This window comes from Micromys minutus (genome assembly GCF_963924665.1).
Source record: "Micromys minutus genome assembly, contig: SCAFFOLD_252, whole genome shotgun sequence".
NCBI classification, from domain to species: domain Eukaryota; kingdom Metazoa; phylum Chordata; class Mammalia; order Rodentia; family Muridae; genus Micromys; species Micromys minutus.
The window spans coordinates 155,339-167,444 of NW_027667392.1; positions in this window are offsets into that span (position 1 = coordinate 155,339).

Genomic DNA, 12,106 nt, shown 5'->3' on the forward strand with positions numbered 1-12,106 from the left:
AAGGCATAAATGTACATAAAACAAATCATTCAGATATATAAAATACAATAAAGAATTTTTAAAATTTTAAATGACATTCTGAAACCCATTATGTATAAACATATATATTTTCTGCTATTAAAATTTAAAAAAAAAGGGAGAAAAAATCAGTCTGGTTATTCGTCAGATAATTGAATATGGTACTACCTAAGGAAACATGTATACCACTCTTGAGCATATATCCAAATTATCCTCCAACATATAACAAGGAGATGAAATACCACGTTCCTAGCAGCCTTATTTATAATAAGTAGAAGCTGAAATGAACCCAGATGTCCTTCAACAGAGGAATGAATGCAGAAATTATGGTACATTTTTAAAGTGGAGTACTACTTAACTATTTGAAACCATGACTTTACGAAATTACTAGGCAAATGGGTGTAACTCAAAGATATCATCCTGATTGAGGTAACCCAGTCACAAAAGAACACACATGGTATGCAATCACTGCTAAGCAGATCCTAGCCCAAAAATCTCAGAATACCTGGGAAACAACTTACTGACCTTATGGAGCCCAGATGAAGGAAGTCCAGAATGCAGACACCTCAGTCCTTCTTGGAAGGGAAACACTCATGGGAGACAATACATGGGCAAATATAAGAGCAGGGATTGAAGAAATATCACTCAGGGATCACCTCATCTGTAGATCCTCTCCTTATGCAACCACCAAGCTCAAACACTATGGTCTCGCATCAAAGGGAGAAGAGGCCTTTCTTTGGTCAGTGAAGGCTTGTTTTCCCGGAGTAGTGGAATATAAAGGTGCTGAGATGGAGAGGGTGGTTGGGAGAGGAAGCATCTTCATGAATGTAGTAGGGGGATGGGAGTGGGGGCCAAGGGAATAACATTTGAAATGTAAATACAGAGAATATCCAATACTAAAAGAATACTATAAAAATCTTTTTTCATATTATAAACGAAAATAGGACACATGATGTAGGAATATTTGCTGAGGACATGCATGTATTGGTCCATCTTACATTTAGTAGTTGAGCTGCATTTGATAAGACTCCATAAAAAGAAGCACTCATAGAAACCTCTGGTTGCATGCTGCAGGTTTTGGCTGCTTATAAGGACTCAGGCTGACTGACAGAGTGATGTCCTCTGAAACAGAATCATTTGCTGAGTCAAGACCCATGGAGGACACATGATGTTTGGAGCGTATAAATAAGACTCAGTGGACAGTGATAGGTTTGGAACTAGGTTTGCTAATGAAGCTTGCTGTGCAAAAAAAAATGTAAAAAGTAGAACTAGTTACTCAGCATCATTTTCAGTTTATATAATCTCTTTACTTTTGAAATATGTTTTCAGCCTAGGCTCTCCTTAACTTCATTCTGCAGTCCACATCCTTGAATTCACCATTTTTCTTTTTCCCCTCTAAAGGTCTAAAATTATAGAGAAGTATCACTACATTTGACTATGATTACTTTCTGTTTGTATGGTTTAAGCCTTGTTCTTGGACTTTCCTGCTTCTATTGCCCAGGTTCAAAGATTACATATATGAGCCATCAACAGTGATTTCTAATACTACAGCGTGTACAAACTTCAGATGGCTGGCAAGATTTCCAGGCATCTGCTCCACACTGGGCCTGAAGCATGATTTGACTGCATGTGGGGAGTGGGGGGTTCTCACTAGAGACAAGTTGGCTTTGACTGGCCCACACTTCCAAGTTAAGAGTGACTGCAGTCCTGGATCCCCTGAGTTCCCATGACACTCCTTGGTGTTAAGTGTACTAAGGTTTTAAAGTCAGAGAGGAGCAATCTTTAAATCAGTTACATTTCTGTCACCCGAAGCCCAGATCCTCCATGTATTGCCTTTGTAGCTGTGGCAGCCCAGAGGTCAATGCCAGAACATCTTTCTACTTTGCTTCTTTCAACCTCATGTTGACATTTTTTACTAACACCAGCTGTTTATTATTATTATTATTTTTAGGAAAATAGCACAAAGATGTTTCAGGGAAGCAGTCTGATGACAAGAAATCATATCTGATGTGACTTAATCTACTCTGAAAGGTCATTCTCTTTTCCCTTCTCACTGTGTACAGACACCACAGCTGCTGTGCACATTCAATGTCTTTGCATGGCTTTCAGGGCTGACCTGTGGCATTGGAGTGTCTCCCAGGTCCGATGCTGGAGGTGACTTCTGCGATACTTTGCTATTACTTTGTTTGGGGGTGGGGAGTTTTCCACTACAGTGATTTGATTTTCATTAAGCAGTTGTGGGTTTTTCATCACACCTTCCTTTTCAAATTTTCATTTTTGACTTACAATCTTTCCCACCAAAACTTTTGTAAGATTAAATTTGTTGTTGGCTTTTATGTGACAATTTTTGTAGTTTTCAGTAATAATCAAATGATATTGTTCACCAAATAAAAATGGTCAAGAATTGAAAAAAAATGAAAAAAAGAAAATCAATTTTTTTCCTAACCAGAAATAATTCTATAATTTATAAAACCTTCGAAGCTAACTTTCACTGTTAACTTAACACCTCCTAGTGTCATCTAAATGGAGACTTCCTACAGCAAGTCTGCCTGAGAGGAATGGTCTTGATTGTTAACTGGTGTAGGTGGGTCTATTGTACCTAGTATAGCATACTTACTGCACTGTTGACATTGCTTTTATAAGAATGTTAGGTCCCCATAAGTTTGTCAGGTTTAATTAGTAAGTGAGACATCTACTGTGTTTCCTACTGGACTTTCCTTGCTGTGACATAACTTTTGATGTGAAAACACATGAAGGAATTGACTTGGTTTCATTCCTGAAAGATTTCTCTCAATTATGGGTTGTAATCAATATCATCTCATAAATGAGTTTTTGTCATAGCACTTGCTATAGCAAAAAAAACTTAAATATTATGTATCAAGTTATAGAGCTGAGAATAAGTTTTTTCTCAATTATCACTAGCAAGTGTAGAATTCAATTCTTTGCATAGAAAATGATCCTGAAAATGTGTGGCACATAAGTTAAAGATTAATAAGCCACGAAAACAGAAAAATAACCAGCTTCAGCTCAGACATCTAATTATATTTTTAAATGGCATTTCCTACTTTGGAAGATGAGTGTGGCATTCATTATTTGGAAATTTGTAATCCATTGTATTCCTCTTCTTGTTATAAAAATAAATCATTCATGTAAAAATAAAATATAGTTCATGGCTGTGTTAGATTTTGTTTTCTAATTGGATAAAATTCTTTGTTTAATTTTTGTCCTTTAACACTATTCACCTTCTGACTATGTACTCAAGATAGGCATCACTGAAAGGAAGATTAATCTGGCAGAGTTTTTATCTATTTCTGCTTTTTTACCTGTGGAAGGCAACTTTAAATAACAAATAAAAAATAAATGAAGTTTTACTCTTCTTAGGAAGTGGGATTGTGGAAATGATTGTTTTTGAAATTTTGAAATAGTGTAAATAGTATGATGTTTTTTAAAGAATTAGTAGATGTCAAATAAATAAGTTCAGAGGCATGCTTAAAATGTATTCTAGTGCTCAGCCACTAGCATTTTGAAACAGAAAAAAGTGTAATCATCATATAAAAATATTATTTACATATGACATTAAATATATTTATTAAAAGTGCAAGTATTGTATTCCTTTGTCACACTGGATCAAAAGGGAGCTCATCTTTGATTCAACAAAAAAATAAATTTCTTTCGTGACTAGTCTAATCTCTCTTTTTAAAAATTTATTCTTTAATCTTTTTTATAGTTCAGTCCTTATCCCCCTCCCAGTCTGCTCTCTGACTGTTCCTCATTACATTCATCTTCCCTCACCATTTTCAAGAGGATTTCAAAATTTCTTTACCCCACCCCACCAGACCTCTTCCCTCCATTGGACTTCAACTCTCATAAGACTCAGCTCCATCTTCTCACAGAGGCCAAATGAGACAGTCCTCTGATGTATATGTGTCCAGGGGCCTCATATCAGCTGGTGTATGCTGCAAGGTAGGTGGACCAGTATCTGAGATTTCAGAGATCCAGGTTAATTGAGACTGCTGGTTTTCTCATGGGGTGTCCTTTTTAGCTTCTTCCAGGTTTTCCCTAATCAACCACAGGGTTCTCCTATTCTGTCCATTGGTTTGGTTTAAGTCTTTATCTGACTCTTTCAGCTGCTTGTTAGGCCTCTTGGAGGGCAGCCATGATAAGCTCCTGTCTGTAAGTACATCTTAGCATCAATAATAGTGTCAGGCTTTGGATCCTTCCATGGATCTGGATCCCAAGTTGTGCTTGTCACTGGATCCTTCTTTTTCCCAGTTTCTTCTCCATTTTTGTTCCTGTAGTTTTTTTAGACAAAAAAAAAATTATAGGTCAGAGTTTTGTTGGCTGTGGGATGGCACAATAGAGTACTACTCAGCTATTAAAAATGATGAGTTCATGAAATTCTTAGGCATATAGATGGATCCAGAAAATACCATCCTAACTGAGGTAACTCAATCACAAAAATACACCCATAGTATATACTCACTGATAAGTGGATATTAGCCTAACATCTCGGAATACCCAAGATAAGATTTACAAGATAACATGAAGCTCAAGGAAAAGGAAGACCAAAGAGCTTCAGCCCTTCTTAGAAGGGGGAACAAAAATATTATCAGGAGGAAATATGGAGACAAAGCATGAAGCAGAAACTGAAGGAAAGACAATTCAGAGACTGCTCCACCTGGGGATCCAGCCAATATTCAGCCACCAAATCCAAAAAGGGCATGCTGACAGGAGCCTGATATATCTGGCTTCTTAGAGGCTCTGCCAGAGCATAATGAAAATATAGGTAAATGCTATAGCCAACCATAAAACTGAGAATGTGTCCTCAATGGAGGAATTAGAGAAAGAGTTAAAGAAGTTGAAGAGGTTTGCAACATCATAAGAGCAACAATACCAACCAATCAGAGCTCCCAGAGATTAAACCACTATCCAATGCATATGCATGGACAGAACCCCAGCTCGAGCTGCACATATAGCAAAGGATAACACTGTTGGGTATAATGGGAGGAGAAGCTCTTGGTCCTGCCAAGGTTTGCTCCTGCATTGCAGGAAAATATCAGGGTGGGGAGGTGGGAGGGCCTGGGTGAGAGGGTGAACACCCTCATAGAAGCAAGGGGAGGGGTGATGGGAAATGGGATATAAGGCAAATCCTGGGAAGGGGATAACATTTGAAAAGTAAATAAAATATATCCAATTAAAAAAACCAGAAAAAATCATAAAAATTCTTCAGAAACTTGAAGCTAGATCTCTAAAGAAGTCTTACTATACCATTCTCAATAAACTTTATATCCTCCTAGAGAAATATCTGCACATCTATGTTCATAGCTACTCTTTTTATAATAACTAGAGAATGAAACAATCCAGATTCGCATCAGCTGATGAACAGGTAAAATGTTGTATAATATATAACCATGCATATATTAACACAAATAAAATTCAAAGGAAAATAGACAGAATTACTATTTTAAATAAGAGATAGCACAGAAACCAAATGCTAAAGGTCTAATTCATGTATGTCAACTCTGAGAATTTTGGTGTTTATTGTTCATTGGGAATGCCCATATAGATCTTAAATTCAGTAACAAGTAATGGGAGAAGGACTCAAGCTATATAAGAAGGAATAAATTATAAAGGAGCATGGATGTGTAAGAGTAGAGAAAGAAATACAAGGAGGGATGAATAACTATAAAAGCCTTCCAAAAATAATATGGAAACTTACTATGAAAGCATCTACAACAGTAGGTAAGTTTCCATATGGCATATGAATATATATATATATATATATATATATATATATATATATATATATATATATATATATTCACAAATACACATATGCACAAAAATATATGTATGTGTGTGTCTGTGCTTTGTTTAAATATGTTTTATATATGAAGAAACCATAATATTCCTACTAGCGATAACATAGTAACCAGTAAAAAGTCCCAGGGAAGGCCTGGTATGGTTCCCCTCCTTTAGAATTATTGATCTTTGAAATATTATAGATCTCAAACCTCTCAAACTATTGTCAATGCTTCTGACTATGCTTTACAGTAAGCAACTATTGCCGAAGATGCCATGTATGTGAGAAACAGAACATGGAAAAATCAAACTGGTACTGACATGGAGGAATTTTCATTTCAATCTGGTTAGTTTCATAGTGCATCTGCATAATTTTATATTTTATAGTTTTTATATGTATGCTATTTGGGCAGGGAAATAATCATCAGTTTTAACCCATGTGTGAATTCTGTGAACTACACTTATTACTATAAGTCATTTTCAGTGGTAAAATTGTGGAATTGATATTATGGGTGTAATCATCTAATTTCTGAATTCATGTAAATCCTGATGTACAAGATAAAAGAATAGATGGATTAATTTTCAGAACCTGTGGCTAGACAAGTCATAGTTTTGTCTAGGGTCTATAGGAGACTTCTTTACTACTCTGTTAAATGAACATAGTATCAAAACAAACCTTAATTATGTATTGCTTTATCCCTAGATTAATATAATAGGTGATGTTGTGACATACTAATAACCTTAAGAATGTTCAACCCTAAGTGGCACATCAATGCTGCATCCTCTCCTCACAAAACATATTATGAAAAATGTGGTCTGAAAGACTGTAAGAACCAGAGGCATTGCATAGATAATAAAGAACAATGTTATCTACACAAAACAGGGCATCTGTGCATATGAATACACAGGGGTTGTGACATAATGTATAATCATCAAGCAAACCCAAGCCAGACAAAATTCCAGAGTAGAGAATAAAGGTGAAGATAAAGCCTCACTATTCTCCTTAGTTTTCTAGGAATTGATAGCTTCTACTATAGGCAGTGTCGATTTTCTTTAAGTGTGTTTCCACAGTAGGTGCATAATACTTCAGTGGAAAGCCACATATCTATCGATATATAGGCAGCAAATTTTGAATTGGTGGGTTTATCTTCTTATAAATAAACTCATGATCTCTGTTTCATCTTCTGGCATCAAGATATATGTTGTCCAGTGAAAGATAAGCATTTATTTTTTAAACACCAGCATAGTTTGACCTTTTATTTTGACATTCAGTCATCGGCTATTGAAGAAATCTGGTGTGAAGATTGCAGTAGTAAGGACATGCCTCATATATTTTCAGATGTCTTTAAAGGTGGCATTATTCTCTGTTCAATCATTTCAAATCTATTAAATATATTGGCATAGTTCCTTATATTGTCATTAAAATACTTTAAGATGGCTCATTACTGCAATTTCCTCACATTGCTCCATCTAGATAAACATTAAGCAACCATTACATTAAAATTTGCCTATCAGATAAATGAAAAATATGTTTCAAAGGCATACTTTATCTGCTCAACAAAGTTAAAGAATATCCTTGGTTTAACTTTGGTATCTGTTTTATATACTTAATACTAGCTACAGAGTCATTTATCTCTTATCAGTGACATTTCTTTTTCAATGATAAAAGTAAGGTGATATAGATTGATCATGAGCTTTTTTCCCTTTAAATAATTTTAAAGGTAATTATGATAAGAAATATGTTTTCACTTACAAAAGACCTTTAACTTGGCACAGTAATACTATAAATATCACTTGGTTGATTATCTAAAATTAATTATCCACAAATAAGTAAAGATGATTTCTTCTTTGATATTTTATTATTCTTAGCTTCATAATATGTTTTAGACTTCAGAATAATTTTATTTCCAGTTATCATAAATCACTTTTATATTTCAGAATCATTTAAAATACATCTCCCCTCTGCCTGTTGATAGTGTGCACATGTGTACAGTGGTAACTATAAGCCTGTTCTGTGTTTCTCTGAGCATTGGTGATGTTCAGAATAGTTCGTTCAATGACCCCTGACTTCTCTTTTCTAAAAGCACTTGCTTCAGAAAATATATCATGTAAGTTCTTTCTCCACTACTCTGATCAGTTAATGTCTTCTTCATATTTGTTAATGTTTCTTTCAATCCAGGAACTGTTTTCAAACAGACTCAATTTTATATATTTTTCCACTGTTTTGTATACCCCCAAAAGATTTGACCTATTACCAATCTGTCTCACCACTCTATTGATAATAATTTCCATTGCTGTGTAGATTCTGCATTCATATATGAGCCCCTTTGACCCTTCTTGAGACCATTTCCTGTAATTTTAAAGTCCTGTGGGGAAAAATTGTTGCTTATGTTTAGATCTTTGATTGGTCCTGAAATAAGTATTCTATATTAAAGTAGTTAACTCATTGCTCTCCCTTCTAATAAGGACTGAAGCATCCACATTTTGGCCTTTTTTATTCTTGAGTTTCATATGGTCTGTGGATTGTTTCTTGGGTATTCAAAGCTTTTAGGATAGTATATGCTTATCAGTGAGTGCATACCATGTGTGTTCTTTTGTGACTAGGTTACTCACTTAGGGTGCAATTTTATCATCATTTACACTAATATCTATTTTCACCAGCACCATTTGTTGAAAAAACTATCTTTTCTCAGTGCTTGTATTCCAGATCTTTGCCATAATTTATTGCCTATTTCACAGAAGGGATAAAATCTAGAATATATGAAAACTGTAAAATTATACAGCACAACTGCAAATATACCAACCAATAAGTGAGAGAAGGAGAAAAGTCTGTAAGAGTCAGAGGGGCTAGAGGACACCAAGAGAATAAGGTCCTTTGAATTAATTAAGTGGACTTCATATCTGCTCAGAGAGACAGAAGAAGCAAGCAAGAACTCTACTTGACTCTTCACCAGGTTTTTGGCCATATGTGATATATGTTTGCTAGTTTGGTGTTTTTCTAGGACTCCTAACAGTGAAAGAAATGTGTGTCTCTAACTCTTTTGCTGGCTCTTGTAACTTTCCCTAATATTGAATTTTCTTTCCAGCCTCAGTAGGAGGGATTTTGTCTAATCCTATTGTATTTTGTTTTGTCTCATGTAGCTGTAAGCTCTTGAAGACCTGCTCTTTTCTAAACAAAAAAGGTGGATCTAGAGAAAATAGAAAGTGGGTGACAAAGTAGTCAGGAGTGAAGGGAGGGGAGACTGTGGTTGGGGAGTATTGTATGAGAGAAGAATCTTTTGTCAATTTCAAGGTCTGTCGATGCAATAGAATTGAAGACCCATAAATAAGCCCACATGCCTATGGACCCTTGATCTTTCATAAAGAAGCCAAAACCAAACAATGGGAATAGGAAAGCATCTTCAGCAAATGGTGCTGGTTTAACTGGCAGTTTGCATGTAGAAAAATGTAAATTGATTCATATTCATTCCATATTCACCTCGTACAAAGCTCAAGTTTAAATAAATCAAGGACTTCCACATAAAATTAGATATACTGAATTTAATATAAGAGAAATTGAAAAATAAACTTGAACACATTGAAACAAAGGAAAATTTCCTGAAGAGATCACCAATAGCTCAGCTCAAAAACCAACAGTTGACAAATGGGACCTTATGAAACTAAAAAACATAAAGCAAAGAACACTGCCAATTAGTCAGATCAGTAACATACAGAATGGGGAAAAAAATCACTATCCCTATATCTATAGAGCCTAACATCCAAAGTATACAATGGACTCAAAAGTTAGACTCCAGAAAACTAAATAACCTATTAAAATAATAGGCTACAGAGCTAAACAGAGACTTCTCAACTGAGGAGTCTAGAATGGCCAAGAAACACATATCTGCCTGTCTGTCTGTCTATCTATCTATCTATCTATCTATCTATCTATCTATCTATCTATTTATCTATCTATCTCTCTATTTATCATATATTCTATCTATCATATTTTTTTCAAGAGACACTGTGTCCCCATACAGAAATATTTGACTATGTAAGTTTAATACTGACTATATTCACAATAGCTGATAAATGGATTTAGCATAAATAAACCCCTACATGAAAAGAGTAAAGAGAATATAGTATATGCAGACAGTGAAATGGCTTTCTGTTAAATAGATAAGTGAAAAGAAAAAACAAAAGGCTGAAAATTGTTGTATCTTATGGTTAGAAAAACACCGTGATATTTTTCTCATTCATAGATCATATATATTAATTTTTAATTGTTTCTGAATTTTTATTTTTATAATACTATTATATTTATTTACATTACAAAGTTGTCCCCTTCCAGGTCACCCTTAATTTAGTTTGTTACCCTCTGACCTCTAAGAAGGTGCTCCTCCACTGGGCCACCTACCCCCACCTCACACCCACCAGCATCTAGCTTTCCTGAGAGATCAAGTTTCCACAAGACTATGCACATCCTCACCTACTGAGGTCATATCAAACGGGCCTCTGCTACACATGTGTCCAGGGCCATGAACCAGCTCATGTATGCTCTTTGGTTTTGGCTTATTCTCTGGGAGGTCGAAAGGGTCCAGTTAGTTGATAATGTTGTTCTTCCTATGGGGTTGCAATCCCCTTAACCTCCTTCAGTCCATCCTCTAACTCTTCCATATTGGTCCCTGACCGCAATCCAATGGTTGGCTGTGTCTGTCTTGGTCAGGTGCTGGTAGAGGATAGCCCTGTCAGGCTCCTGTATGCAGAAACAATATGGCCTTAGTAATTGTGTTAGAATTTCATGTGCACGCATGGGATGGTTCCCAAGTTGGACCAGTCATGTGGCCTTTCCCTCAGTTTCTGCTCTATTTTTGTCCTTGCGTTTCCTTTAGAAAGGACGGTTCTAAGTTGAAAAGTTTGAACAGCTAATAACAAATTGAATGAAGGGGAACTTGAAGCAATCCCATTAAAATCTAGGGACAAGACAAGGCTGCCCACTCTGTTCATATCTATTCAATATAGTATGCAAAATTCTAGCTAGAGCAATAAGACAACAAAAGATCTTGGGTATACAAATTGGAAAGTCACAGTATCACTATTTGTGGATGATGTGACAGAAAATATAAGCAACCCTCCAAATTCTACTTAGCCATCTACAGCTGATAAACAATTTAGGCAAAGTGGCTGAATATAAAATTAAGTCAAAGAATTAAGATATTAATCTTTATAAATGCATATATGTGTTTGGTATTCCATGATACTACAGAAGGAACCATGGGGCTATGAAAGCCATGTTCAAAGGAGGAAAAAAATAAAACAATAACATATTACATAGAAGCAGAAATGTGGCTAGTACGAGAAGGAAGGGACCTGGGAGGATCAAGAAAGGGACTTCACTGAAGACAGAAAAGAAGTAGGCCAACAAAGGCAGTGTGCATGTATATGCAAATCCCATAGCTGATTTCAATACAATGATAAAAAAATGACTATTTCTGCTGCTCTTAGCATTTTTAAGTTGCCTGTAGCAACTACTGTAGGGTTTGGGGCTTTTTGCCTGTTATGTTTTTAATCGCTATTGTGTTCTATTTGCTCAGTGTCTGTTTAGGTGGTCACGTTGCTGGGAGTTCTGGGTGTTCTTTTTGCTATACTGGGAGACACAATCTCAAAGCAATCCATGTTCTGCTTCAGTTTATACTCCTTCTTTCCTTCTTTTACAGCACTCTCATTTCCTTAGCCAAAAATACATATCTGTCTGTCTGGCTGGCTGTTCATTTACGTATCTATCTAATCATAAGTGCATTATTATCAGATTCTCCACTGGCACAAAACAAATACAATAAAGAAAAAATTATACTTAAGGGCATACCTTTTATTTTCAGGTATTTTCATCCTAGACTTCCAGTATTGCTAATGAAGTAAGCTCACCTTAAGCCTTTCCTTTGATGAGTAACTGAAAAATTAAAATAAAAATACAGAGTCTCTTGTGGATTGCATGGAGTCATCTGTGGATGAAGCCTGAGGCTTTAGGACTCTGTGCTATTTGCCCTGGGTCTTTCCTGTTGGGCATTGACTCCTACTAACCTTGCCCTTAGATACGGGTTCTACCAGAGCTTCTCCACCCTATTCTCTACAGCACCTTCATTCTTTTAATCAAGGAAATCAGAATAATTATTTTTAATCTTAAAATTTTGGTTCTAGAGATATGGCTCAGTTGTTAAAAGAATAAACTCTTCTTTTATCTTTCATATTTTATTTTATTTTGGTTTATTGCCTTCATGTATGTTTATGTGGAGGTATTTGATCTCCT